Source organism: Ailuropoda melanoleuca, chromosome 4 (assembly GCF_002007445.2).
Source record: "Ailuropoda melanoleuca isolate Jingjing chromosome 4, ASM200744v2, whole genome shotgun sequence".
Taxonomy (NCBI): Eukaryota; Metazoa; Chordata; class Mammalia; order Carnivora; family Ursidae; genus Ailuropoda; species Ailuropoda melanoleuca.
In genome coordinates this window covers 103,546,036-103,552,575 of record NC_048221.1, presented here as the reverse complement: position 1 = coordinate 103,552,575, position 6,540 = coordinate 103,546,036, and positions in this window count along the sequence as shown.

Sequence of the window (6,540 nt, the reverse complement as noted above, 5' to 3'; positions counted from 1 at the left end):
GAAGCTCACCCTCGATTCTTTAACAAATGTTAAGTGGGCTCCCACGGGAAGGAAAAGCGTAAAGGAGGGGTATACGTACATTCTGGATTACTTTCCTTGTTTGTAATGAGATGGCATCTCAAGGCACAAAACAGCTCTGCATTTTTGTTTCTTAAAATTCATTTTTCTCTCAATATGTTCGGTTCTTTTCTTCTTGTAAGTTTCTACTTCAAAGCTTCCTCAGTCTTTGTTTTAGGTCTTTATTTTATGTCTATAAATGGATTAATCCTTTCTTAAATCAGGCTTTTAATGAACATTCTTGCTACTTTTAGAAAACAAAATATCACGCAATCTTCTATTGTGAATGGTAAAAGGTATTGATTTGCCTGTCAGATGAGTCCTTTCTGAAGCTGGGGCCAAAGACTATTGCTGGGAAAATAATGTAAATGATCCCCTCTTGAGTTGTCCATGTGACGGTACCAATTCCAAAATATCTGTGATTATAACAATTTCCTTGATCTGTTGTTAAAGGGGCATAGTCCAAGGCCTTTTTCCTGAATATTCCTGTTCACGTGGGCTGATATGTTTTTTTAATAAAACTGTTTTTTTAACAATCACAGTAAGTGGTAGTTTATGTGTTTAAAAAAAGTCAGGAAAAACTCTATTGGTATAAGAGCCAAGAATGTTGTACTGTCCAGGGCTATCTGTAACATAGACAAAGGAGGCAGGCTAGTGAGAAGGGCCATACCAAGACAGCCTTCCTACTAACCTATCACAAAGACTATTACCTGCTCATTCTCAAAACTTAGCTTCCCCAGTCAGGATGAGAGCATTGTTTGGGTGCTAATACAGTAACCAGCAGAGGCCATTCATATATTGATTTTTTAACCCCAATGTGCCCTTGAACATGTTGTTCTCTTAGAGCCTAAGTTACTTTTTGTGTAATTAATACGAACATCCCCCTTCATGATGTATATACTCCAGGAAGTCCCTGACTGTTCCCTAACATCAACTCCCCACCAGCAAGCTTGCTCCTCCATAGAATTCCTATCGGCCCTTGTTACATAATGCTGTATTATTCCTTTGCATGTCTGTCTCCACACAGGATTGTGACTCTTGTGTTTATATCTTCTCAGTGTTTGCTGAGAGGATGGCTAGACGGATAATGGATGAACGAATAAATAAAGCTATTATCACTTATGAACATCTGAGATCAAGTAAGTTTATAAAATTTGCTAGTTTTTTAAACAAGACTTTGGAAGAATGAACTCAGGACAGGAAAGATATGATAAGAAAGGGGGAAAATCAAGATATTCAATGGCAGTTTTACAATTTTATTATTATATTTGGCAGTGCTATTATCCTTTATATAAGATTTATGTAAAACCTTATATACGAAACAAATAAAAGAGGAATGAAGAAGGGGGCCTCCAACTGTTTGACGCTTATGCCTTAGGACCAGGAGTATCTCTAAGGAACTCCTCAGTTATGCAATTCAGTTTGTAAATCCTTGAACTAACTTGCACTCAACTCACAGGACATCTAACCAAAGGCACTTACTAGCTTTAGTGGCTCTCCTGACTCTGCCCATACACATTTAAACTGACATTGCTGAGGGTCCTTCACCCACTGCTATTTGCTATGTGCCCTGTGTTTAGCAACCTGTTCTTAAAATCAGCAGAAATGTAAAGGGCCCAAGGCTGGGTCTTTGAGGCTCAGCATTAGGTCAGGCTGTTAACTGGTCCTACTATGACCTAAGGTCTGGTTTTAATTACTGGGATCTTATTTTATTTCTTTGGCGGGGGGGGGGGCGGAGAGGGAGAGGGAGCAAGAGAATCCCAAGCAGGCTCCACACCCAGAATGGAGCTCAAGGAGGGGCTCAGCTCACAACCCTGAGATGATGACCTGAGCCAAAATCAAGAATCGGACGCTTGACCCACTGAACCACCCAGTTACGTCTTGTTTTTTTGCTTGTTCCTACAACTTTATCTAGTTGCACTGTTGTAGGAAGAGGTATCCCTCTCAATGTTTATTTATAATTCAGTACATCAATTCTTCTGAGGCAATGCTTCTGCTTAGATCTCTATGATATCAGTCTGGAGTACAAACTCTATTTGCTGGTCTCAGGTTGGGTCCCTGTGGCTGTGCCACTGTCCTGTCTGCCTGATGACCTTGTTGCTCCATGTGGAAGGCTCAACTCCTGGGATTCCTGGCTATTGTCCTGTCCAGTTACTGCCTAGTTACCAGCTCCTGATACCTCCTGGTTGGTCCATTCTATAAAAATGAAATTCAGACTATTGGGGTTAGCAAGGAAGAAGGAAATTAACATCAATTAAAATAAACTAATGCTGCCAACACCAGCTTGACAGGGCCAGCTGAGCTTGCTTGAGTTCACTGGACTGGGAGCCAGGTACTGAGGATTCTCTTCCAATTCTTTTATGAGTTAAGTGATACTGATAAAATTACCTACCTGAATATTGATGTCTATATCTTAAAAGTGAATCTGTTGGACTACATAATTTCTATTATACTTAAAATGTAGTAACAGAACTGATATTTTATAGTGTCACAATTTCATCATAGAAAACAAGGCCACTGTGTTCTTTATCTTCCTCTACTTATGCTACAAACATTTTTCAATTGTTCCTCCTTGTATCCCCATATTGTAATACTGTGTCCTGCTCATGTCTATGCAGTTGATATCCTAGGGACAGAGAAAAGCACATACTCCACAACTTTCTCTCTCCTCAGAACCCCAAGTTTACATGTGGAACAGTTCATCTCTAAGATCCTCAACATTCAAGCTTTGCTCTTCAATAATTCCTAATTCTCCACAGGATCACAAAGTTCAGGGTAGACACAGTCCTGTCCTCCTGGAGGACTGCAACTCTGCAGCAATTATTAAGGGTAATTTTAACTTGGAGATTAGAATATGACACACACCCCATCTAAAATGTATTAACGTATTGTATCTGCACACTAATTTATTAGATCATTTATTTCCCCCACTTTTCAGATGGGGGATCTGAGCCACAGAGAGTTTAAGTGCATAGATGAAGGTCAGGTAGATGGTAAGAGGCTAGGATGGGATTGAAAGCCCAGCAACTCCAGGATCTGTCCTTCTAAGCACTATGCTATCTTACTTCATTGACTGACAGAGGAGAGTTCCTTGCAAATAACACACATAGCACCCATTCTTGTCTCTGCAGCTTCTCTCACTACCTCTCCCACTCTCCAGTCTTAAGCCTTTTTTTCACTACTAGTGAAATCTCTATGCTGTCAGATTATTTGTTTGATTTCTGCAAAAATCCATTTCCTCAAAAAGAGGATCCATGAAGCAAACTTTAAATTCTAAATGTCATGCCTGCCAATTAGCAGCATGACCTTTACCAAGTCACTCTCCCTCTCTGGGTCTCAGTTTTGCTTCTCTAGGGCCTGTAAGGTTTGCTGCAGCCCAGTGATTTGTTTTAATGATATGAACAAAGGAACTTAATTTTTAGCATCTAACAGGAAGAGTTTCTGTGTCAGTAGTTTATGAAATTATTTGTTATAAATATTTCATCATTTTCAAACAAATCACTAAATTTAGGCAGATAGTGACAGGCTTTAAAATGAGATGAGTTTTAAACATTTGTAGAATCTTCTACAAACAGTTTGGTATATCCACAGAAATTATTTAATTTTCTTTTTAATTGGTAAAAAAATGCGTTGGTAGAATTAATTGATAAAATAAGCATTGTCAAGTTTAATAAAATCTCTGATTCTTATAAATTTATCAACATAGTATTCTAAACAAGATGAGCCCAAAGATTCTTAGCATTGTACACCAAGCAGTCCAGATTTTATCAGAGAATCTCCCTGCTACCAACTTTTCCTGTCCCATCTGTAGCTGCCAAACAGGTCCTTTTGTATCAGGTCATGGAGATTTAGATGGGGTTCCTATTGCTCCGTGGATCACATCATCTACAAGCTGTCCTCTTTCTCAATAGATTCAGTCAGACTGACATGCCCAGTACATGCTGCCCGTGTTCCTGGAAGCACGTCCACTGTAGCAGTTATTCTGCTTCATTATGATGGCTTACTGGTAAACCCTCCAGACAGTAAGCACTTTGATGCTGGGGACTATGTCTTGTTTCTTTCTCCCTCACTTTCCATTCCTCCTCTCATGCCTGGTGTAAATTACTCATGAGAGAACTGCAGCTTGAACTTTATAACAAATGAGGCAATAGAGCGGGTATGCCCGAGTGGCTCAGTCGGTTAACCGTCTGACTCTTGATTTCAGCTCAGTCATGATCTCAGCGTTGTGAGGTGGAGTCCAGCATCAGGCTCTGTGCTGGGTGTGGAGCCTGCTTAAGATTCTCTCTCTTCTCTTCCCTCTGCCCCTCCCTGCCTCCTGTTCTAAAAAAGTAAAATAAATAATAAAATAAAATAACCATAAGTACCCTCCATTCTATAGTTATGAGTCATGTATTTGCAAAACTGTAAAAGTTCTGTAGGGACTACATTTTCTGAAACTTCTGATGGGCTATCAAAAGGGATGCATCTTACCCTAGCATCTCTTCTTCTAGATGCCTCTCTTCTGCAATTACTTTTGCTCCTAAGAGTGTCTCTCCTCAAGCAGCAGTCTGCTGTCAGAAAATCACATACTTTGAAGCATCATGAAGGTCCTGGAGCTGTCTAAAATGATCTTGGGCTGATCCCTTCACTGCCCAATAAACAATTATCTAAACTGGATTTTCACTTCTTCCAAAGTTTTATTGCATATCTTATTTCTTCCATTTCCACTAATACTATAGTAATCTGAATTACTCCAAACCCAGAGCCTCTACTACTCTTTCTAAAGATAACTGCTTTCTTACCACAAGTATTAGAATTTTCTTTGACTTATGTGATAATAGGGTGTATAATTCGTATTGTGACTATAAGGTATTTGCAGAGAAATTGTGAAAACTAATTTGGACATTGGTAAGAATTTGATTTTCCTGTATTATATCAAATAAATCTGAACAGCCTATAGTAACAATGATACTGGAAGGCACTGTGAAATAAAAGCTTTAAGAGGGAAAGAAACAGAGATCTAGATGTTTAGATTTCTCCAAGTCTCAACATCTCCTGAAAAGCCACCTTGAAAAACTACTATTATATTTAAAATATATTATTATATTTGTGTCCCACCCGAATTCCTATGTTGAAACAAATGTGATGTTATTTGGAGGTGCGGCTTTTGGGAGGAGATTAGGTCATGAGGGTGAAGCCCTCATGATTGGGATTAGTGCCCTTACAAAAGTGACCCAACAGTCCTCTCTTGCCTTTTCTGCCATGTGAAGTCATAGTAAAGAGGAGCAGTTTATGAACCAGGAAGCTGACTCTCACTAGACATTCAATCTGTTGGTGCCTTGATTTTGTACTCCCCAGCCTCCAGAGCTGAAAAATAAATGCTCACTGTCTATAAGTAACTCAGAGTATGCATTTTTGTTTCAGCAGGAAGCTGAGACAGAAAAATGATACTGAGAGGTATAGGTGCTGCTTTAACAGATTCCTAGAAATATAGAAGCAATTTCAGAACTAAGAAATGGGTAGAGGCTGAAAGAGTTTGGAGGTGCATGCTAGAAAAAGCCTACATTGTTGTAAATGGACCATTAACGTCAATTCTGGTGAGCTCTCAAAGAGAAAAGAGGAGAGATGCAGAGAAAGTCTCAATCTTCACAGAGAACACGTAAGTAATTCTGAATGGAACGTGGGTAGAAATATGGATGGTAAAGATCATTCTGATGAAACCTTAGATGGAAATGAGAAACGTGTTATTAGACAATGGAGAAAAAGATATCCTTGTTATAAACTGACAAAATTGGCTGAATTATTTGTTTCCTAGTGTTTTGTGGAAGGCTGAATTTGTGAGTGAAAAAATTGACTATTTGGCTGAGAAAATCTCTAAGCAAAGTGTTGATGGAGCATCCTGGTTCCTCTTGATGACACACAGTAAAATGCCAGAAAAGAAAAATTACTTAAATATTGAATTGTTAAGCAAAGAGGAAACAGAACTTAAAAATATGGAAAGAAGTGAAAAAGGAAGAAGTGAAATTATCTCTGTTTGCATATGTCATGATCATATATGCAGAATATTCTAAAGGCTCCACCAAAAATTTTTAAAACTAAAGAGTAAATTTAGGGGGCACCTGGGTGATGCAGTCAGAACCCCATGTCGGGCGCTACACTCNCTCTTGATGACACACAGTAAAATGCCAGAAAAGAAAAATTACTTAAATATTGAATTGTTAAGCAAAGAGGAAACAGAACTTAAAAATATGGAAAGAAGTGAAAAAGGAAGAAGTGAAATTATCTCTGTTTGCATATGTCATGATCATATATGCAGAATATTCTAAAGGCTCCACCAAAAATTTTTAAAACTAAAGAGTAAATTTAGGGGGCACCTGGGTGATGCAGTCAGAACCCCATGTCGGGCGCTACACTGATCGTGGAGTCTGCTTGGATTCTCTCTTTCCCTCTGCCCCTCTCCCCTCCACCTCTCTCTCTCAAATAAATAAATCAATCTAAAAAAAA